The 24424-nt window shown below is 45.6% G+C and overlaps 1 long non-coding RNA gene across 1 annotated transcript in view; it reads left to right on the top strand.

The window, feature by feature from the left end:
- LOC140429530 (uncharacterized) overlaps window positions 1–18195 on the top strand; it is a 214170-nt gene extending 195975 nt beyond the window's left edge. The window contains exon 3 of the long non-coding RNA XR_011949114.1: window positions 15687–18195. This is a non-coding gene — a long non-coding RNA (uncharacterized lncRNA). The remainder of the gene's footprint in view (window positions 1–15686) is intronic.
- Window positions 18196–24424: the final 6229 nt, after the last annotated feature.

Genomic DNA, 24424 nt, shown 5'->3' with positions numbered 1-24424 from the left:
AGCACATAACTGACTTACAGTTTAAATAAGGCCTGAAAGAGCTACAGCAGATTTCACTTTCCCTGGGAGTGCAAAGTGACGAGAGAGGATTAGGTGTGGACGACCAGCTTGTTGCATGTGCAAGAGACACGTTGTGGGTGTTGCCAAAGAATACTAGGGAGGATTAGCGCACTTCCCACTCCAGGAAATGTAGCCACAGTAATACTGATGTTTTGGCTGATTTCCTGTATACACACCTGGCTATGTGTCATATTTCTTGTGTAGAATGATGCAGTTCACAAGCAAGTGAAGCTGATGGCATTTCACTTTATTTATATTGGCACCAGAAACAAACTCCTTTGCTGTAAATTAAATGCAGACTCATCAGACGCACTGGGAAATGTTGTAACTCAGTAAGCAGCACATCGCAGCCTGGTGGGCAAATATTGAGCCTTTCAGCTTGCTTGCGAATCAAATTCAATTTAGATTTTGTAATAGTACTTTTAAAGCTCCACTGTCTCGTGGCTATCGGTTCCCTTCTGCCTGATGCTTTCGTCGGACTCACATGGAGTCTGACCTTGCCCCATCTGTGAGGGAGGTAGTAATCTCCACGCAGCAAAGGTCAATTTCAGGAGTAAAATAGTTGTGCACAAGGCTGTTGATCTCTGCTTCCTTTCCCTGTGTTTCTGTTAGGCACAGTAACAGATCAAGGGGTCATGGGAGCAAACTGCATGCTCCTGAATGTGGCCTTGGTCATGGAACACTTTAGAACTACTTGAGTGGGATTCGCCGGACCACCGCACTCATTTTCTGGTGCGGCGCGTCCCTGCCAGAAGCGGGATTCTCCATCCCAGCAGCAGGCCCATGGGGTTTCCTATTGTGGGCACCCCAACAACGTTGGGAAAGCCGTGGGCATGAGTGCGCTGCTGGCAAAACGGGGGATCCCGCCGACGGAGAATCCAGTCCTTTAATGATGGTTGCTGTGATATTATGGGAAATGTTCAGAATACAAAAGGTTAATGTCATATCGTAATTAACCACCAGATGGAGCTAGATGCAGAACTATATAAAGCACTGACTCACAGGCTTCAGGGAGAAGGCTGGAGGGGAGAGCATAGGAGCAGTGAGAGAGATCAGAGTACAGTTATAGATAGAATGTAGAGACCTGGGGCGAAATTCTCCGGAAACGGCGCTATGACCGCAGACTGGCGCCCAAAACGGCGCAAATCAGACGGGCATCGCGCCGCCCCAAAGGTGCGGAATGCTCCGCATCTTTGGGGGCCGAGCCCCAACCTTGAGGGGCTAGGTCGGCGGCGGACGAATTTCCGCCCCACCAGCTGGCGGAAAAGGACTTTGGTGCCCCGCCAGCTGGCGTGGAAATGACATCTCCGGGCGGCGCATGCGCGGGAGTGTCAGCGGCCGCTGACAGCTTCCCACGCATGCGCAGTGGAGGGAGTCTCTTCTGCCTCCGCCATGGTGGAGACCATGGCGGAGGCGGAAGGGAAAGAGTGCCCCCACGGCACAGGCCCGCCCGCGGATCGGTGGGCCCCGATCGCGGGCCAGGCTACCGTGGGGGCACCCCCCGGGGCCAGATCGCCAGCGCCGCCTTGTCCCGCCGGTAAGGTAGGTGGTTTAATTTACGCCGGTGGGACAGGCATTTTAGCGGCGGGACTTCGGCCCATCCGGGCCGGAGAATCGAGCGGGGGGGCCCGCCAACCGGCGCGGCGCGATTCCCGCCCCCGCCGAATATCCGGTGCCGGAGACTTCGGCAACCGGCGGGGGCGGGATTCACGCCCCAGTATTAGCAGAATGCAGGTGGTGGATTACGAGATTATTGTTTACTATAGAAGTAAGTAGTCGAGCTTTAATAAGTAGTATAAATAAATTTTAACTTTCCTTCTGCAGTCTTTGTGAACACTGCAACATCCATCCTGATAAAATAATCACAAAGAACACCACATGGTACCAGAAGTCTGTTCCTAAAAGTAAGCAGTAAGTTTAGAACGTGAGTTTATCTTCTAAGAAAAAATAAGAACGATCACGCCGCTACACAGATCTCGGAGACAACACCAAGCTACTGATCAAAAGATGGAAGGTCTGAAAAAGCCAGAACACTTTCGGATGACCGGTAAACTAAGTCTAAACTGGAAAAACTTCAAATAACAATTTGAAGCTTTTTAAAAATCTGCCTTTGTGTTAGAATCAGCTCCTGATAATTGAAAAATTGCGCTCCGCCTCAATTTGGCTGGACCGCAGGCATTTGAATGATTTAATTCCTTTGAATTCACAGACAGTGAAGATAAGAAAAAATTTGATTGGGTCGTGGACAAATTTGATGTTCATTGCAAAGTGCAGATGAATGAAACATACGAGCGATACATGTTCAGAAAATGGCTGCAGCTTAAAGGAGAATCAGTTGAGGCAGAACGGTGGCACAGTGGTTAGCACAGCTGCCTCACGGTGCCAAGGTCCCAGGTTCGATCCTGGCTCTGGGTCACTGTCCGTGGGGAGTTTGCACATTCTCCCCGTGTTTGCGTGGGTTTCGCCCCCACAACCCAAAGATGTGCAGGGTAGGTGGATTGGCCACGCTAAATTACCCCTTAATTAGAAAAAATGATTTGGGCACTCCAAATTTTTGAAAGTAAAAACAAAAGGAGAATCGGTAGATTTGTTTATAACTGATTTAAGACGAAGAACACAGTCCTATAATTTTTCCTCTGTTGCGGATTCGATGCTTCCGGATCAAATAGTGTTTGGTATATATGATTGATTGCGAGAAAGATTACTGAGAAGAATGATTATGCCGTTAGAAGAAGACATAAATCTTTGCAAGGCTAGTGAGCAACCCACAAACGAATATGCTGAATTCAGGGCTAAAGAAAAAGGCGTGATTACGGGAAACGTGTCTGATGCCATTGAATCGGTGGCACAGCGTGCTGCAGAAAGCAGCCATTTTGCGCAGGCGCACTTGAGAAGAAAATGCGATCCGGACATTGATTGCTCTGCGCATGTGCATGACTAGTTTGCTCTGCGCATGTGCATGACTAGTTTGCGCATGCGCACTTGGAAAACAACGCAAACCGGAAGTCGACTGTTCTGCGCATGCACATGAGATGTTTGCGCATGCCGTCACCAGTGTGATGATGTGTTGACACTGTGGCCATGCCCACTTAAGAAAGAAATGCCCGGCATCGGGAATTTTAAAAATAATATACAGCCAGTTCAATCATTTTGCCTCACAATGCCATTTTACTTCAGCGATACTGGCAAACAACTCTAAAAAATCATTCCATACATATAAAAATATAGAGTATACAAAATGAAGAAAAAAATGTAACTTCAAATAATTATTCCTCTAAGTTTTCTCTGCAGGATAACTTCATGGGCCAAGCGATAACTAGAGTTAATGCCCTGGACACTGATGATAGAACAATATTTCAACTCTTCAATTTAATTAAAGGTTAGACTGTACCACTTAATATTAATGGGTCCGATGTTCCATTCAGCTGGATACGGGTACAAATGCAAATTTAATCACAGAGGCAGATCTAAAACAAGTGAACAAAATTCCAAGTATTAAAAAATCAAACTGTAGGTTGACAGACGACAACGGGAACATAATTCCCGACAGGCTGCAGGGTTGCTGGGAGAGGTGAGTGCATATTTAAAAGAGACTTCAGTTCCTGGAACAGGCCACAGGCTGCAGGGTTGCTGGGAGAGGTGAGTGCATATTTAAAAGAGACTTCAGTTCCTGGAGCAGGCCACAGGCTGCAGGGTTGCTGGGAGAGGTGAGTGCATATTTAAAAGAGCTTAGTTTACAGGTCGAGTGGCAGTTGGAGACTTCAGTTCCTGGAGCGGGCCTATTGGCTCATTGGAAATCAGGCAGGGTACAAAAGGTGTGGCAGGAGTGCCTTTAGTCACGGGAGTGCTGATTGGAACAGAGTGCATCTGAGTTTAGGTGAGTGACTGAGTGCTGATTGGAACAGAGTGCATCTGAGTTTAGGTGAGTGACTGAGTTCGGGTGAGTGGCGAGAGAGGGCTGTGTTTTTGTTGGTGTTTGGGTTTATCATTGAGGTTCTAGAAAAAAAAATGTTTTAAAAATTATTTAAATTAATTAACTAGTTGAATATGGCTGGACAGGTGATGTGCTGTTGCTGTATGATGATGGAACTGGTTGATCCCATTGAGACCGTCAGTGACCACATCTGCAGCAAGTGTTGGCTGCTCGAGGAACTTTGGCTCAGAATTGATGAGCTAGAGACCGAGCTGCACACACTGCGGCACATCAGGGAGGGGGAAAATTACCTGGACGCTTTGTTTCAGGAGGCAGTCACACCCGGTAGAATAAGTACTGTTAATTCGGTCAGTGGTCAGGGACAGAGTGGTGTGACTGCAAGGGAGGCAGGTAGGGGGATCCTGAGTTTAGGAGTTGAGGAGCCTCAGCCCTTGACCTTGTCCAACAGGTATGAGGTACTTGCTCCCTGTGTGGATGAGGAAGAGGGCTGTAAGGAGGATGCGTTGACTGACCACTGCACCGTGGTACAGGAAGCCATTCAAGAGGGGGGAGCAAAAAGACAAGTGGTAGTTGTAGGGGATTCTATAATTAGGGGGATTGATGGCATCCTTTGTAAGCCAGATCGTGAGTCCGGCATGGTATGTTGCCTGCCCGGTGCCAGGGTGAGGGACATCTCTGACCGGCTTGAAAGGATTTTGGAGAGGGAGGGGGAGGATCCAGTTGTTGTGGTCCACGTGGGACTAACAACATAGGCAAGACTAGGAAAGAGGACCTGTTTGGGGATTATCAAACACTAGGGACTAAATTAAAGAACAGGTCCTCCAGGGTTATAATCTCTGGATTATTACCCGAGCCACGTGCCAATTGGCATAGGGTTGAGAAAATTAGGGAAGTTAACACATGGCTAAAGGAGTGGTGCGGGAAAGAGGGATTCCATTTCATGGGGCATTGGCATCAGTACTGGGGCAGGAGGGACCTGTACCGTTGGGACGGTCTTCACCTGAACCATTCTGGGACCAGTGTTCTATATAGGATAAATAGGTTGGTCACAAGGACTTTAAACTAGCAAGTTGGGGGGAAGGGAAGGGTAAAGCTATGGACAGTATAATGGTTAATGGAGAGCAAGGCAGCAGGTTACGTGACAGGTTATTATGTAGAGATATGGGTTCAAAGACAAGGAAAACTAGGAAAAAGGGTAAGAGGAAAAATAATTTGCGAAAAGTTACTGATCAAGGTGTTAGGATTCATAACAAAGACATAAAAAACAGCATAAGTGTACTTTACCTGAATGCTCGTAGTATACGGAATAAGGTGAATGAGTTGATGGCGCAAATCATCGTGAATGACGATGATTTAGTGGCCATTACTGAAACATGGTTAAAAGATGGTCACGACTGGGAGTTAAATATCCAAGGGTATCAGACTATACGAAAGGATAGAATGGACGGTAAGGGCGGTGGTGTAGCTTTGTTGTTTAAGGATGGCATCCGGGCAATAGTAAGGGATGATATTGGTGCTATGGAGGACAAGTTTGAATCAATTTGGGTGGAAATCAGGAATAGTAAGGCGAAAAGGTCACTGATAGGAGTAGTCTATAGGCCACCAAATAGTAACAGGATGGTAGGGCAGGTAATAAGCAAAGAAATAACGGATGCATGTAGAAATGGTACAGCGGTTATCATGGGAGATTTTAATCTGCATGTCGATTGGTTTAACCAGGTTGGTAAAGGCAGCCTTGAGGAGGAGTTTATAGAATGTGTCCGAGATAATTTCCTGCAACAGTATGTAATGGAACCTACAAGGGAACAAGCAGTCCTAGATCTGGTCCTGTGTAATGAGGCAGGATTGATTAATGATCTCATAGTTCGGGATCCTCTTGGAAGGAGCGACCACAATATGGTGGAATTTAAAATACAGTTGGAGGATGACAAGGTAAAATCAAACACTAGTGTTTTGTGCTTAAACAAAGGCGTTTACAATGGGATGAGAGAAGAACTAGCTAAGGTAGACTGGGAGCAAAGACTTCATGGTGAAGCAGTTGAGGAACAGTGGAGAACCTTCCGAGCGATCTTTCACAGTGTTCAGGAAAGGTTCATACCAACAGAAAAGAAAGACGGTAGAAAGGGGAAAAATCGACCGTGGATATCTAAGGAGGTGAGGGAGAGTATCAAATTGAAGGAAAAAGCATACAAAGTGGCAAAAATTAGTGGGAGACTAGAGGACTGGGAAGTTTTTAGGGGACAACAGAAAGCTACTACAAAAGCTAGAAAGAAGAGTAAGGTAGACTATGAAAGTAAACTTGCTCAGAACATAAAAGCAGATAGTAAAAGCTTCTACAAATATATAAGACAAAAAAGAGTGGCTAAGGTAAATATTGGTCCTTTGGAAGATGATAAGGGAGATTTAATAATAGGAGACGGGGAAATGGCTGAGGAGCTGAACAGGTTTTTTGGGTCAGTCTTCACAGTGGAAGACACAAATAACATGCCAGTGACTGATAGAAATAAAGATATGATAGGTGAGGACCTTGAGATGATTGTAATCACTAAGGAGGCAGTATTGGGCAAGCTAATGGGGCTAAAGGTAGACAAGTCTCCTGGCCCTGATGGGATGCATCCCAGAGTGTTAAAAGAGATGGCTAGGGAAATTGTAAACGCACTAGTGATAATTTATCAAAATTCACTGGACTCTGGGGTGGTCCCAGAGGATTGGAAAGTAGCAAACGTGACACCACTGTTTAAAAAAGGAGGTCGGCAGAAAGCGGGTAATTATAGGCCGGTAAGCTTAACTTCGGTTGTAGGGAAAATGCTGGAATCTATCATTAAGGAGGAAATAGCGGGGCACCTGGAGGGAAATTGTCCCATTGGGCAGACGCAGCATGGGTTCATAAAGGGTAGGTCACGTCTGACTAATTTGGTAGAATTTGTGAGGACGTTACTAGTGCAGTAGATAACAGGGAGCCAATGGCTGTGGTATATCTGGATTTCCAGAAAGCTTTTGACAAGGTGCCACACAAAAGGTTGCTGCATAAACTAAAGATGCATGGCATTGAGGGTAAAGTAGTAGCATGGGTAGAGGATTGGTTAACTAACAGAAAGCAGAGAGTGGGGATAAATGGGTGTTTCTCTGGTTGGCAACCTGTAACTAGTGGGGTCCCTCAAGGATCAGTGTTGGGCCCGCAGTTGTTCACAATTTACATAGATGATTTGGAGTTGGGGACCAAGTGCAATGTGGCAAAGTTTGCAGACGCCACTAAGATGAGTGATAAAGCAAAAAGTGCAGAGGATACTGGAAGTCTGCAGAAGGATTTGGATAGGTTAGGTGAATGGGCTAGGGTCTGGCAGATGGAATTCAATGTTGCCAAGTGTGAGGCTATCCATTTTGGGAGGAATAACAGCAGAATGGATTATTATTTAAACGGTAAGATGTTAAAACATGCTGCTATGCAGAGGGACCTGGGTGTGCTGTTGCACGAGTCGCAAAAGTTTGGTGTGCAGGTGCAACAGGTGATTAAGAAGTCTAATCGAGTTCTGTCTTTCATTGCTAGAGGGATGGAGTTCAAGACTAGGGAGGTTATGCTGCAATTGTATAAGGTGTTGGTGAGGCCACATCTGGAATACTGTGTTCAGTTTTGGTCTCCTTACCTGAGAAAGGACATATTGGCACTGGAGGGAGTGCAGAGGAGATTCACTAGGTTGATCCCAGAGTTGAGGGGATTAGATTACGATGAGAGGTTGAGTAGACTGGGACTGTACTCATTGGAGTTTAGAAGGATGCGGGGGGATCTTATTGAGACATATAAAATTATGAAGGGAATAGATAGGATAGATGCGGGCAGGTTGTTTCCACTGGTCGGGGACAGCAGAACTAGGGGGCATAGCCTCAAAATAAGGGGAAGTAGATTTAGGACCGAGTTTAGGAGGAACTTCTTCACCCAAAGGGTTGTGAATCTGTGGAATTCCTTGCCCGGTGAAGCAGTTGAGGCTCCTTCTTTAAACGTTTTTAAGAAAAAGATAGATACCTTTCTAAAGAATAAAGGTATTCGGGGATATGGTGTACGGGCCGGAGAGTGGAGCTGAGTCCACAAAGATCAGCCATGGTCTCATTGAATGGCGGAGCAAGCTCGAGGGGCCAGATGGCCTACTCCTGTTCCGAGTTCTTATGTTCTCATAATAGTGACGAAAGGTTCCTGCTGTCTCCGGTAGAGAATACTGACAACTGTATGCCATTAGACTTTGAAATTGTGGATGATCACTAATTGGGGCAGACGCATGCACAAAATTGAATTTGGTGTAAAGAAATCAGACTGCCATTGCATCTCAGCATGAAGCTGAGGGCAAAGAACTAGCTGTTGCAGATGCATTTTCAAGAGCTACAAGCTGCAATGATGAGAAAGCAGCAGAAGTAGTACTCAATGTGGAAACACATGCCACATTTGTTGCAGACATGGGGCGTCATTCTCCGACCCCCCGCCGGGTCGGAGGATGGCCGTAGGCCGCCTTGAATCCCACCCCTGCCGAAGTCTCCGGTACCGGAGATTGGGCGGGGGCGGGAATCGGGCCGCGCCGGTTGGCGGGACCCCCCGCTGGTTTCTCCGGCCCGGATGGGCCAAAGTCCCGCCCAGAAATTGCCTGTCCCGCCGGCGTAAATCAAACCTGGTATTTACCGGCAGGACCAGGCGGCGTGGGCGGGCTCCGGGGTCCTGGGAGGGGGCGCGGGGCGATCTGACCCCGGGGGGTGCCCCCACGGTGGCCTGGCCCGCGATCGGGGCCCACCGATCCGGGCGGGCCTGTGCCGTGGGTGCACTCTTTCTCTTCCGCCTCCGCTACGGCCTCCACTATGGCGGAGGCGGAAGAGACTCTCCCCACTGCGCATGCGCGGGAAACTGACAGCGGCCGCTGACGCTCCCGCGCATGCGCCGCATTTCCGCGCCAGCTGGCGGGGCGGAAATCCCTCCGGCGTCGGCCTAGCCCCTCAATGTTGGGGCTAGGCCGCCAAAGATGCGGAGCATTCGGCACCTTTGGGCCGGCGCGATGCCCGTCTGATTGGCGCCGTGTTTGGCGCCAGTCGGCGGACATCGCGCTGTTCGGGGAGAATTTCGCCCATGTTACCTGTGTCTGATGCAAAGCTAAGTTTAATATGGGATGAAACTGAAAACGACACAATACTTCAACAGATGATCAAAAACCTCAGAGAAGGATGGCCTCATGGCAGTTGTAACAGTTTTCAAAGAATGAAGGATGACCTGACTGTTATAAACGGATTCCTGTTGAAAGGGGACAGAATTGTAATACTCTCCTGCCTACGAAGAAGTATTCTGGAAAAGATACATGAAGGGTACCAAGGGATAGATAACGGTCGAAGACGTGCCAGGCAGTCAGTATATTGGCTGGGCATCAATAGAGATGTTGACAACTATGTGCAAGAGTGTAGTGTCTGTCAAACACATCAACCATCGCAGTGTAAAGAAACCTTTGTCGCAAGTAAGATTGTCACAAACTCATGATCAAAGGTTGGGATGGACCAGGGGCAAAATTCTCCGGTATCGGCGCGATGTCCGCTGACCGGCGCCAAAAACGGCGCAAATCAGTCCGGCATCGCGCCGCCCCAAAGGTGCGGAATCCTCCGCCCCTTGACCGGCCGAGTCCTAACCTTGAGGGGCTAGGCCTGCACCGGACTGATTTCCGCCCCGCCAGCTGGCGGAAATGCCCCGCCAGCTGGCGCGGAAATGACATTGCCGGGCGGCGCATGAGTGGGAGCGTTAGCGGCCGCTCACGGCATCCCTGCGCATGCGCTGTGGAGGGAGTCTCTCCTGCCTCCGCCATGGTGGAGACCGTGGCGAAGGCGGAAGGAAACGAGTGCCCCCACGGCACAGGCCCGCCCGCGGATCGGTGGGCCCCGATCGCGGGCCAGGCCATCGTGGGGGCACCCCCCCCGGGGCCAGATCCCCGGAGCCCGCCCGCGCCGCCTTGTCCCGCCAGTAAGAGAGGTGGTTTAATCCACGCCGGTGGGACAGGCATTCTAGCAGCGGGACTTCGGCCCATCCGGGCCGGAGAATCGCGGGGGGGGGGGGGCCCGCCAAACGGCGCGGCGCGATTCCCGCCCCCGCCGAATCTCCGGTGCCGGAGAATTCGGCAACCGGCGGGGGCGGGATTCACGCCAGCCCCCGGCGATTCTCCGACACGGTTGGGGTCGGAGAATCTCACCCCAGATCTATTTCAGGTCATTGGTTACTATTCCAATTATCCTGAAGTCATAACGTTGTCAGATTCGACTGCTCACTTAATAATATGAGTGGCAAAGTCTGTATTTGCTCGACACAGAATTAAATTAAAAGCCGTGACGGATAATGGACCCTATTTCAGTAGTTTGGAATGGTTGTCATTTGCAGAAGGATACAACTTCCAACACGTTACCTCTTGTCCGTTGTGTCCCCAATCCAATGGGAAAGCGGAGAAAGGAATCGGAATAGTAAAACAACTGTTCAAAAAGGCATTTGATGATAAAAGTGCTGTTAAGCTACAGAACTACTCCTTTATCGTCAGGACTGTCACCTGCCCAGTGCACATGGAAAAGAAGATTCATGCAACATCACTTGCCATAAAAATTCCAAACATGGGGGGAATTTATAAAAAATGAAAGCAACAGCAATGCAAGAAAAAAGCATACTATGACAGGCATGCAAAACAATTACTGCCACTCAAAGAAGGAGATGTTGTCAGGATACAAAATCCAAATGGTGGTTGGTCAGACATTGCGAAAGTGTTAAATGAGGTTGCACCACGATCGTACGTGGTACAAACTGTGGTTGGACTGATGTTTCATAGAAATAGACAAGCATTGTTAAAAGTAAAGAATTCACTGCAGTTTCAAGAGCCAACTATAACAAACCCAGACACCATGGGCGGGATTCTCTGAGCCTACGCGCCAAAGTCACGATTGGCGCGGGGGCGGAGAATGGGCATTGACGCTGCTCCCGTGATTCCCTGGTCCCCAGAAAAGCACCGCGAATCGTGCGTGCACGGTCTACGGTGCAGGGATAGGGGGCTATTGACAGAGCCCCTCCGGCAATTCTCCGAGGACAACTGGCCTAGTTCCCGACGGTGTGGTTCTAACCACGTTTTGCTTGTCGGGAATGGTGGTGGCTGTGGACTCAGTCTGCGGCTCCCTGGTGGGGGAGGGGGGATCCTTCACTGAGGGGGGGCTTCACAGACGGCCCGGCAAATGATCGGGAGGCACCGATCCATAGGCACGCGCGATCTCGTGGGGACCTACATTCTGGCTGAGTCCGCCATGTCGCACTGCATGCGTGGACTCCCGACCGGAAGTGCAGGGCCCCGTATCCGCAGTCAGAGCTGCGAGAAGGACTCCAGGGCACTGCTAGCCCCCTGAACATTGGAGAATCACCCTGGACTTTATTAAGGAAACTCCAGAGTGAAATGCCCGCGTTTTGACGAGGGCGTGGGGATATAGTCCCATTATTGGAAAATCCCGCCCCATGTTTTGTAACATTGACTTACCAGCAGCGTTGTTATCGAACACACATACGAAACAGACAACTCCAATGACGCTTCAAGTGCATTGAGAAGGTCAAAAGAAAACCACCTATTCGATTAAACTTGTAACACACTCAGGACTGCAACTCTGTAATTGCAATAGTAATATGTAATATAACATTAAGCATGAACTGTATGACAGCATTCTCAACCATGTATCTAAAAATATGTTCGAAAGAATTTCCAACATTTTTCTCAAAGAAAGGGGGATGTGACATTATGGGAAATGTTCAGAGTACAAAGGGTTAATGTCATATCATAATTAACCACTAGATGAAGCTAGATGCCAAACTATATAAAGCACTGACTCACAGACTTCTGGGAGAAGGCTGGAGAGGAGAGCATAGGAGCAGTGAGAGGGATCAGAGTACAATTATAGATAGAGTATAGAGACTGGTGTTAATTGAGTGTAGATTGTAGATTACCAGATTATTGTTTACAATAAGAATAAGTAGTCGACCTTTAATAAGTAGTGTAAATAAAAGTTAGATTTGTTAATGAGCTTAGCTTCTGTGGTCTTTGTGAACACTACAGCATCCGTCCTGATAAAAGAATCACAAAGAACCCTACAGTTGTTACCAGGAACTAACATTTAAACCAGTTGGCTTTAATAATTTCTATCTCTTGCAGCCTCAAAAGCAAGTTCTTGCCACCACTGTTGAGTTTTGCAGCTTTGAGAACCACAGTAACCTATCTAAACCTGCTCACATATCGGAAGTTGATCAAGTCAGAGGGTGCCTGTCTACTGCAAATTCAGCTGCTAGCAGCCATTTTTAGGTCGGGAATTAGCAATGAAATGCTTTTATAAAAAAAGTGACTCATCGCTGCAAATATTAAATACCAGAAAACAGCCAACAGTTATACATTTGAAAGCATATTAGAAGAGTCCTTCCAGTGAAGGTTCACTTCACATTTCGGGCACTATCTAATGGAAAAATGTCTAAAGTGTCATTTGTGGTGGGTTTTGCTGGGAGTTTCCCGCCGGCTCTGTTGATGAGATCCCCACCGTTGTCTAACCACTGTAATTGAAAATATGGAAAGATGTGTCATTTGAAACATGGAAGTCTGGCAATATCTGGTCTGAGAGAAACATGAGAGAATGTAGGGAAAGATCCCACAAAGGGTTAACAGCAGCTGCCAGGGAAGGATTGTAAAATGCAGATAGCTTTGGTCAAGCAGGCTTAGCAAACAAGACAAACAGGATTTTGAATGAAGCCAAACACAATGGCTCACACCTTCATTGAAAGTAACTATCTTAGTAAGGATCTGGAACAGAATGGATGAGGTTCAGTTGAATTTTGTGATACTTCTAAGTGTGAAAATTTGCTAATACCAGGTAAATTAAAGAAAACTGAAGGCTATCAGTCTACGGGAAACATAATATCAAGCCAAAATCAAAGTCAAAATTGAGCTGAGGACACAATTGGAAAATAAAACTATAGAAATGACAGGAATTAGAAGCAACACTTCTTGAAACCAAAGCATTTTGAACACCACAAAGGACACAATGTAATCAGATCTATGAGATGAAGTCATGTCAAAATGTATACTTAGTTGGATTAAAATGTTTAGATCAAAAGATACTTTTTACAATCAAAGAAAATAAGAGTCACTTTACAATAACATCATAAAAACTTAATTGCTAGAAAGCAAATATAAACCTCGAGACCAGGGCAGGAAAGATCAGATCCTGAACCAGAAGCAGAACTCAGAGAGAGGGGACAAGCAGCTAGAGTCACAGTCAGCTCGGTCATGGGAAAGAGACAGAGCAAAGCAGCTGAGCTAAAATAGCTAAATACATCTAAAGAAGACCAGACTTTAAAGAAGATTGATTGTCAAGTTGGGCCTGAAGGTCCCTTCAAACAACCAGAAGGATCCAGAAGCAAGATCTTTTTACTTTTCTGTAAAGACAGTGATTGCATCTTTTAGAAAAAGAGAACAAAAAATATAATAATAAAATAACTTAAAAGTTTTAACCTGAAACAGTGGTTATTAGTCTACTTTACTTACTTAGCAATGCGGGACCCAGGATCGATGCTACTAAGTGGTAAGTAGATGAAATCTTTGGTGAAGGTATGGGTTATACCGGGGGATAACTTGAAAACATAGTTTGACCTGAATAGCACCCACTGAAGCTTGCATCGGAGTCGGGGAGTGAGAATCCTTGATCACCATTTAGAATGTCGGCCCTTTTTGGTATAGGGGGACTTCTAAGAATAGTGGTGAGTTTTTAAAAAACATGGCGCCCGAACAGGGACCTAGAATATTAGAAGTTTCTAGGTAACGCAAGGCTAGAATATTAGAAGTTTCTAGTTGAGCAGAATGGGTGCTAGAGTGGGGGCTAGAATATTAGAAGTTTCTAGTTCCCAAGAAACGGTTGGAAATGAGAAGTTTCTAACCGGCACAAAGGCTCGAATATTAGAAGTTTCTGGTCTATGTGTGAGTCAGACTTTACCTGCCCAGTTTAGTCTGGAAAGTCATGTGTGATTGACTTTTGTAAGGATATTCTGTGGATCGAGGGGACATAAAACTCAGGTTGGGTGTGTAAAATCGGCAGACTAGAAGATACTGACCCTGAGATAAAGTCTGCAAGACATCTTGGTGACAGCACTAAAAATCTTGCATCCATTACTGGTAAAAAGAGGCCAAAAAATAAATCATCCTTAGAGTAAGGCAGATTGTGAGTTTAAAGCCTAGAGAAATAGGGGACATCTAGAATCTTTAGAGACAAATAACCAATCGACCCTTAACTAAAACAGGAAGATAGTGCCTTAGTCAGCCTTGGATAGGGCCCAGAAAGGGTACTTATCGTTAATTTCAGATTGCAACTGAAAGGGACAACCAGGAACAGAACTTAAAATTCCGAAAAATGGCAATTCGAATGATCATCTTGCTCTGAAACACGGTCAAGAGAGTTGAAGCAATGAAACAAGAGTGGAAGAAATTAACAGAGGCAAAAAACTCCTGCATAAGTGAAACTTTATCAGCATGGAGGGGTCTCAATTTTTGTTAAAAGTAACTAAAACCCCACTGAATAGAGGTCCCAGATCTCAGTGGATAAATGAATGTGTGTTTAATAAGGATTTGTGAAATCCTACAAAGTAGAGATCCAGGATCTGAGTGGATGAATGAATGTGTGTGTGTCTAATAAGGAATTGTGAATTTCCTTTGGTGTTTGTATTTTTAAAAAAATGTTGTATTTTGTAAAACCGAGTTTCACATCAATTAGAAGTTATAAATGTCAGGCTTTGAAACTGAGCGTTGAAATTGACACTGCATAGCTCCGCAGGGTCCTAGTGCCCGATGAGCACAAGAATGTCACCAGCAGAAATAATGATGTTTAGAATGTTAAATACGTTGAAAAAGGAGCTTTAGAGAATAAAGATATTGGATCAAAAGTTAGATTAAGAGAATTACTAGCAGTATAAGGAAAAGAGAATCTGATGGCAGGAAAAGATTTGATAAAAATAAATGCAGGTGGAAAAATTAAGATATTAAAACAATTGATAACACAGAGGAAGTTTGGGTGAAGCTACCAACTAAAACTGCAGGAAAAATAATCAGTGAAGCTGTAAAATGTGAAGACAAGATTGTTCAGAATCTGGGTAAACATACAGTTGACTTCGAGAAGCATGGTGTCTGGAGCAAAAGAAATGGTTTCACAATTAAGACACATAACTAATTGGTGGGAAGACAGTGAATTAAAACCCATCAGCAGCATTGATTGGACAGGTGATAAAGTTAAAATGTCATGTTTGGAACTTACCTTCATAAAAATCCGGTCGTAATTAAAATAAAGTAATTAAAGTAAATGCAGTAGCAATATCAGGAATGTATCAGGGTAAGGTTTCGACAGATTGGATCAGAGTGAGCAAAAGAGGAGGAGTTTGAGATTCTTCGAATCTCACTCAGGGGTGCAACGACAGAAGGAGGAGGCTTAACAGGCTTTAATTGTATGATGTATATCAAGGATAAGGAAAATAAACCAGTTCAAAAAGAAAAAAGGAAAGAAATGGTAGCAAAAGAAATCCGGAAGTCCTGGAGAGGGCATTTCTGGAGTGTTCAATCGAAGATAGAAAGTACAAATTAAAGAATAGGGCCCTCACCACCTTTGACCTGTTCATTTGATTTTTCAGATGGGAAAAATAAATAACAGACAAACCAGTTCACAAGAAGGAAGAGAACTACGCTCCAGAGAAGAATGTTTTAGACAGGATTGGGGGGAAACTAATGATACAATTGGCTACATATTTGAGGGAATTAAATTACAAGAGCCCGTAGGAAAACTTTACGGGTTAGAAACAAATCAAAATATCAAATTATTACTGAGCAATGAAACCTCCGGTCAGACATCTCTAATTGGACATCAGCTGATGGATGATCTGAGGTCTCCACGGGGTAGGTACTACGCGATGGAGTTATTAAGGGTCTCGGCAGACAGCAGCGACTGACGAGGAACCCCAATATGATAAATGATAAAAGTTTAAGAATTTTTATAGCTTGATGCCACGGTGGGAAAATTGTTACCAATGCAGCAAACAATATTGCATTGAAGAGCTGTAATAGTTATTAAAGAAGAAATGTCATGTAAATTGGTAGAGACTGTTATGTATGATAATGGGGATATGTGTGCCGTTCAAGGACCTTGATCAGCATTTCTAAACTGTGTGAATGTTTTAATAAAGGGGGTATAGTGGTAGTTTAATGTGTTTTCTTGATTTAACTACATAGAACATCACAAATAATATTGATGTTGTTTGCACGCCATATTTAGTATGTAATGACTATTGGTCCCAAAGCCTAGAAGGGATGTGTCGATATTGTACTATATTTTTAGTATTGAAATTGTGATACCAGTTGCAAATATGTAAAGTTGTAACACACGGTCTATTTGTGTGGATAGGTGATGAGTAATGTGTTAAGATGAGACTTAATTTTTTTTTTAACTGTGTATTTAACAATAAGGAGAATTTATTTGGAAATAGTTACAATTCGATGTGATTTTGTGAATACTGTCGGCATATTGTATTGCAAATGTTGTAAGGGAAATTATAACAGACGAAAGGGATTTGAAGGAAATTTGTCAGAAAGATATTCTCTCATGTACACCAGGGGTTGGCAGACATACATGGTTCAGGACAATGTTAGATATTAATGTGGAGGAAGTCAGGGATAGAAGCAGGGTTGATTGAACCTTTTAAATTAATGAAGCAAGAGAATCAAGGGGTGGTACATGATATCATAATTTACCATGCCAATGAGAAACGGAAAGCAATTTGGATGACAGAAAAATGGGACACTTAAGAGCCAGTGATGAACAAAAGACCTTTTTTGTTACTGATGGACTGAGTTGTGTGCTGTTTCTAAGGGACATGAGGAAGCTTCTACGGTGCTGCTACCCCAAGGAAGTAAAATGCTTTGGAGATAGTGGAACACGGATATAGCTATTGTGTTACCTTCCTGAGCAACTGCGGCTATGGTTCATGGTAATTGGACTTGAGGAAAGAACGGGAAAAAACACTGGTCTGTGATATGGATACATTTACGAATTGATTTTGGTGCACAATTTAAAATCACAAAACATGTACATTCAAATGAGAAAGATCGGGGATAAATGTTAGTCAGTTAATTAGATGGGGGGATAATTGACGAAATTATATAGTAATGTTTCAAATGTCAAGACGGGGTGTAATTGAAAATATGGAAAGATGTGTCATTTGAAACATGGAAGTCTGGCAATATCTGGTCTGAGAGAAACATGAGAGAATGTAGGGAAAGATCTCACAAAGGGTTAACAGCAGCTGCCAGGGAAGGATTGTAAAATGCAGATAGCCTTGGTCAAGCAGGCTTAGCAAACAAGGCAAACAGTATTTTGAATGAAGCCAAACACAATGGCTCACACCTTCATTGAAAGTAACTATCTTAGTAAGGATCTGGAACAGAATGGATGAGGTTCAGTTGAATTTTGTGATACTTCTAAGTGCGAAAATTTGCTAATACCAGATAAATTAAAGAAAACTGGAGGCTATCAGTCTACGAGAAACATAATATCAAGCCAAAATCAAAGTCAAAATTGAGCTGAGGACACAATTGGAAAATAAAACTATACAAATGACAGGAATTAAAAGTAACACTTCTTGAAACCAAAGCATTTTGAACACCACAAAGGACACAATGTAATCAGATCTATGAGATGAAGTCATGTTAAAATGTATACTTAGTTGGATTAAAAGGTTTAGATCAAAAGATACTTTTTACAATCAAAGAAAATAAGAGTTACTTTACAATAACATCATAAAACCTTAATTGCTAGAAAGCAAATATAAACCTCGAGACCAGGGCAGGAAAGATCAGATCCTGAACCAGAAGCAGAACTCAGAGAGAGAGAGAGAGGGGACAAGCAGCTAGAGTCACAGTCAGCTCGGTCATGGGAAAGAGACAGAGCAAAGCAGCCGAGCTAAAATAACTAAATACATCTAAAGAAGACCAGACTTTAAAGAAGATTGATTGTCAAGTTGGGCCTGAAGGTCCCTTCAAACAACCAGAAGGATCCAGAAGCAAGATCTTTTTACTTTTCTGTAAAGACAGTGATTGCATCTTTTAGAAAAAGAGAACAAAAAATATAATAATAAAATAACTTAAAAGTTTTAACCTGAAACAGTGGTTATTAGTCTACTTTACTTACTTAGCAATGCGGGATCCAGGATCGATGCTACTAAGTGGTAAGTAGATGAAATCTTCGGTGAAGGTCTGGGTTATACTGGGGGATAACTTGAAAACATAGTTTGCATTGGAGTCGGGGAGTGAGAATCCCTGATCACCATTTAGAATGTCGGCCCTTTTTGGGAAAGGGGGACTTCTAAGAATAGTGGTGAGTTTTCAAAAACATCACATAGTCACATCTTTGGGGACCTTGGGAGTTTCTCACCAGTTTAAACCATTGGGGAACTGAACTCACTGGCCAGACTGACTCCCCAGATAGCGCGGCACCATGTTGAAAGGGTGCCCTGATCCCTACGTGGGTTTGTGGGTCCCCCACACACATCGGCATTACCCAACACCCCCTCCCCAAGTGATGGCACCCCCCTCTGGGTGTCGCTGAGGACCCCCCTTTTCCTTTAGGGACACCCCCTTCCAGGACCACCACCATTCACCCCACAACCTTTCAGAGGCCCTTTCATACCCAGCCTGCACCCTCCCCACTCTTCATACCCCTTCCACCCTCCTTTTATGTGCACAGCCCCCCCCCCTCAGGCCCTGACCCTTGGTGGTGCCCCTTCCAGCTTTGCAGTGCCACTCAGGCACCTTGGCACTGCCTGGGTGGCAGTGCTCAGGAGCCATCCTGGCAGTGCCAAGGTGTTTACGTCCCAGGGAGGGTCGGGGGCCCTGACCTATTTCCCCTCAAAGAACAAACAAAGAACAAAGAAATGTACAGCACAGGAACAGGCCCTTCGGCCCACCAAGCCTGTGCTGACCATGCTGCCCGACTAAACTACAATCTTCTACACTTCCTGGGTCCGTATCCCTCTATTCCCATCCTATTCATGTATTTGTCAAGATGCCCCTTAAATGTCACTATCGTCCCTGCTTCCACCACCTCCTCCGGTAGTGAGTTCCAGGCACCCACTACCCTCTGCGTAAAAAACTTGCCTCGTACATCTACTCTAAACCTTGCCCCTCTCACCTTAAACCTATGCCCCCTAGTAATTGACCCCTCTACCCTGGGGAAAAGCCTCTGACTATCCACTCTGTCTATGCCCCTCATAATTTTGTATACCTCTATCAGGTCTCCCCTCAACCTCCTTCGTTCCAGTGAGAACAAACCGAGTTTATTCAACCGCTCCTCATAGCTAATGCCCTCCATACCAGGCAACATTCTGGTAAATCTCTTCTGCACCCTCTCTAAAGCCTCCACATCCTTCTGGTAGTGTGGCGACCAGAATTGAACACTATGCTCCAAGTGTGGCCTAACTAAGGTTCTATACAGCTGCAACATGACTTGCCAATTCTTATACTCAATGCCCCGGCCAATGAAGGCAAGCATGCCGTATGCCTTCTTGACTACCTTCTCCACCTGTGTTGCCCCTTTCAATGACCTGTGTACCTGTACTCCTAGATCTCTTTGACTTTCAATACTCTTGAGGGTTCTACCATTCACTGTATATTCCCTACCTACATTAGACCTTCCAAAATGCATTACCTCACATTTGTCCGGATTAAACTCCATCTGCCATCTCTCCGCCCAAGTCTCCAAACAATCTAAATCCTGCTGTATCCTCCGACAGTCCTCATCGCTATCCGTAATTCCACCAACTTTTGTGTCATCTGCAAACTTACTAATCAGACCAGTTACATTTTCCTCCAAATCATTTATATATACTACAAAGAGCAAAGGTCCCAGCACTGATCCCTGTGGAACACCACTGGTCACAGCCCTCCAATTAGAAAAGCATCCTTCCATTGCTACTCTCTGCCTTCTATGGCCTAGCCAGTTCTGTATCCACCTTGCCAGCTCACCCCTGATCCCGTGTGACTTCACCTTTTGTACTAGTCTACCATGAGGGACCTTGTCAAAGGCCTTACTGAAGTCCATATAGACAACATCCACTGCCTTACCTGCATCAATCATCTTAGTGACCTCCTCGAAAAACTCTATCAAGTTAGTGAGACACGACCTCCCCTTCACAAAACCGTGCTGCCTCTCACTAATACGTCCATTTGCTTCCAAATGGGAGTAAATCCTGTCTCGAAGAATTCTCTCCAGTAATTTCCCTACCACTGAAGTAAGGCTCACTGGCCTGTAGTTCCTGGGATTATCCTTGCTACCCTTCTTAAACAGAGGAACAACATTGGCTATTCCCCAGTCCTCCGGGACATCCCCTGAAGACAGCGAGGATCCAAAGATTTCTGTCAAGGCCTCAGCAATTTCCTCTCCAGCCTCCTTCAGTATTCTGGGGTAGATCCCATCAGGCCCTGGGGACTTATCTACCTTAATATTTTTTAAGACACCCAACACCTCGTCTTTTTGGATCTCAATGTGACCCAGGCTATCTACACACCCTTCTCCAGACTCAACATCTACCAATTTCTTCTCTTTGGTGAATACTGATGCAAAGTATTCATTTAGTACCTCGCCCATTTCCTCTGGCTCCACACATAGATTCCCTTGCCTATCCTTCAGTGGGCCAACCCTTTCCCTGGCTACCCTCTTGCTTTTTATGTACGCGTAAAAAGCCTTGGGATTTTCCTTAACCCTATTTGCCAATGACTTTTCGTGACCCCTTCTAGCCCTCCTGACTCCTTGCTTAAGTTCCTTCCTACTTTCCTTATATTCCACGCAGGCTTCGTCTGTTCCCAGCCTTTTAGCCCTGACAAATGCCTCCTTTTTCTTTTTGACGAAGCCTACAATATCTCTCGTCATCCAAGGTTCCCGAAAATTGCTGTATTTATCCTTCTTCCTCACAGGAACATGCCGGTCCTGAATTCCTTTCAACTGCCACTTGAAAGCCTCCCACATGTCAAATGTTGATTTGCCCTCAAACATCTGCCCCCAATCTATGTTCTTCAGTTCCCGCCTAATATTGTTATAATTAGCCTTCCCCCAATTTAGCACATTCATCCTAGGACCACTCTTATCCTTGTCCACCAGTACTTTAAAACTTACTGAATTGTGGTCACTGTTACCGAAATGCTCCCCTACTGAAACAGCTACCACCTGGCCGGGCTCATTCCCCAATACCAGGTCCAGTACCGCCCCTTCCCTAGTTGGACTGTCTACATATTGTTTTAAGAAGCCCTCCTGGATGCTCCTTACAAACTCCGCCCCGTCTAAGCCCCTGGCACTAAGTGAGTCCCAGTCAATATTGGGGAAGTTGCAGTCTCCCATCACCACAACCCTGTTGTTTTTACTCTTTTCCAAAATCTGTCTACCTATCTGCTCCTCTATCTCCCGCTGGCTGTTGGGAGGCCTGTAGTAAACCCCCAACATTGTGACTGCACCCTTCTTATTCCTGATCTCTACCCATATAGCCTCACTGTCCTCTGAGGTGTCCTCCCGCAGTACAGCTGTGATATTCTCCCGAACCAGTAGCGCAACTCCTCCTCCCCTTTTACATCCCCCTCTATCCCGCCTGAAACATCTAAATCCTGGAACGTTTCGCTGCCAATCCTGCCCTTCCCTCAACCAGGTCTCTGTAATGGCAACAACATCATAGTTCCAAGTACTAATCCAAGCGCTAAGTTCATCTGCCTTACCCGTAATACTTCTTGCATTAAAACATATGCACTTCAGGCCACCAGACCCGCTGTGTTCAGCAACTTCTCCCTGTCTGCTCTGCCTCAGAGCCACACTGTCCCTATTCCCTAGTTCTCCCTCAATGCTCTCACCTTCTGACCTATTGCTTCCGTGCCCACCCCCCGCCATACTAGTTTAAACCCTCCGTGTGACACTAGCAAACCTCGCGGCCAGGATATTTATGCCTCTCCGGTTTAGATGCAACCTGTCCTTTTTATACAGGTCACACCTGCCCCGGAAGAGCTCCCAGTGGTCCAGATAATGGAAACCCTCCCTCCTACACCAGCTGTTTAGCCACGTGTTTAGCTGCTCTATCTTCCTATTTCTAGCCTCACTGGCACGTGGCACAGGGAGTAATCCCGAGATTACAACCCTCGAGGTCCTGTCTTTTAACTTTCTGCCTAGCTCCCTGAACTCCTGCTGCAGGACCTCATGCCCCTTCCTGCCTATGTCGTTAGTACCAATATGTACAACGACCTCTGCCTGTTTGCCCTCCCCCTTCAGGATGCCCTCTACCCGTTCGGAGACATCCTGGACCCTGGCACCAGGGAGGCAACATACCATCCTGGAGTCTCTTTCACGTCCACAGAAGCGCCTATCTGTGCCCCTGACTATAGAGTCCCCTATTACTATTACTCTTCTGCGCTTTGACCCTCCCTTCTGAACATCAGAGCCAGCCGTGGTGCCACTGCTCTGGCTGCTGCTGTTTCCCCCTGATAGGCTATTCCCCCCCGACAGTATCCAAAGGGGTATACCTGTTCGAGAGGAGGACAACCAGAGGGGATTCCTGCACTGACTGCCTGCCCTTTCTGGTGGTCACCCATTTCTCTGCCTGCACCTTGGGTGTGACCACATTTACATAACTGCGATCTATGACGCTTTCCGCCACCTGCATGCTCCTCAGTGCATCCAATTGCTGATCCAACCGAACCATGCGGTCTGTGAGGAGCTCCAGTTGGGTGCACTTTCTGCAGATGAAGCCATCCGGTGCATTACCATTCGTATTACAGTAATTCAATTTAAGCAGGGTCAACTGCAACCAATATGTTGAACTTGGGCTTGAGAAACAATACACTAGCTATACAACAACAGCAAATGACTGATGAGTAGAGAGTGCAGGTCAGACAAGATGGCAGGAATCCATGAACAGAACTTCTCCTCTTTTTCCCTTCCTCTTCCCCACATCTTTGCAACTTCTCAAACTACTCAGCATGAATTGACCCTTGGATGTTTCTCACCAGCAGCTACTGCAAATGGAGCCTTTCTAAACCTTAAATATTGGGCCCTCTTCAGGGGTGATTCATGGCATTGCATTCAAGGCTTATGTGCTGGCATTCATTGGTATGTTGAACTCTTTGTTTAACCCATGGAGTGAAGTCCACCCTTCAGTTATCTTCCACCTTCCATGGGCCTCTATAGTTTTTACACGACAAGCGTAACTTGCATTACCTTTGTGCCTGCTTCTATTCTAGTTCCACACACTAACGTTTGCATTTCAGTGAGCATCATAATTAAGCAAGGTTATCTGAAAGACCTAACATGGTTTTGTAGTATGGTCAATTTTTCATTCATTTCACTCATGTCTTCATTTTAGGGCTAACTGTTAACACCCAAGGCTAATCATTTCAAGTTTGTTTTTAGAGAAATTAAACTTGCAGCACTAACCTAATCCTCTACCTATTCCAAGCTGATTTTATTAATGAGGCATATTGCTCATTTTCTAATGATCAGAAAATGAAGTCATCCACCGCTGTAAACTGGGTTGATCTTGGCTTCTCCTACATATCAATGCTTATAATAGTAATAATAATAATAAAGGAAAGGCGTGCTACCTGGGTTAAAAAAAGATTTCTGTCTCACTGAATCATTTACCCTGAAGAGAAATTCCTGAAATCATAAATAGGGAATTATTCCTGCTGGGAAGTTACTTACTAGACATGTCCCTCCTCCTCCACCCCCATATCTACTGCAAAGCACTCTGCCTCCTTCCTCACACACTCTGGGCTGCTCCTGCTTTGTAAAATTGGCCATATTATATGGCAAATTACAAACTGTGTTTGATTTATTGGGACCTTTATGTATCCCATATAATTGAACCCACTGCCACCTCTCCCTATTCGTCATAATCTTGCCCAACCTATCAATAGTGTTACCATTTGTAGCGGATGTCCTCCAAGTCCCCGTGGTATAAATCCTATAGTAGGTGGCAGATGTGACCAATCAGTTCCTTGGACATAAGCCGTCTTCGATGCCACTAGTTCGCGGACACCTGCAGGCATGATAAGCACGGTCTGTAGACCCTGTGTCTGGCGAGGTGCCTATGAGTGACGGCTCTCTGGTTTTCATCCTCTGGCCTGCAGAGTAGGCCTTGCCACCCCTTCTTCTTTACAGTGCTGCTCCTCCCTTTGACAAGCCAAGCGCCCCATTGAGCTTCCCCGGCCTTGAGTGTGCAGGGATGGCCTTTCAATATGATGCCCGGATCACTGAAGTGTTGAGGTGATGGTGTGGCGGGCTAATCAGAGGCTGCCTGCCACGTTATGGCCTGGAATTCATCCTTGCAAATTATTTTGACCAGACGAC

This window comes from Scyliorhinus torazame, chromosome 1 (genome assembly GCF_047496885.1).
Source record: "Scyliorhinus torazame isolate Kashiwa2021f chromosome 1, sScyTor2.1, whole genome shotgun sequence".
Lineage (NCBI taxonomy): Eukaryota > Metazoa > Chordata > Chondrichthyes > Carcharhiniformes > Scyliorhinidae > Scyliorhinus > Scyliorhinus torazame.
The sequence above is the reverse complement of the archived record's forward strand: the minus strand, read 5'-3'. Positions and strand labels throughout refer to the sequence as shown.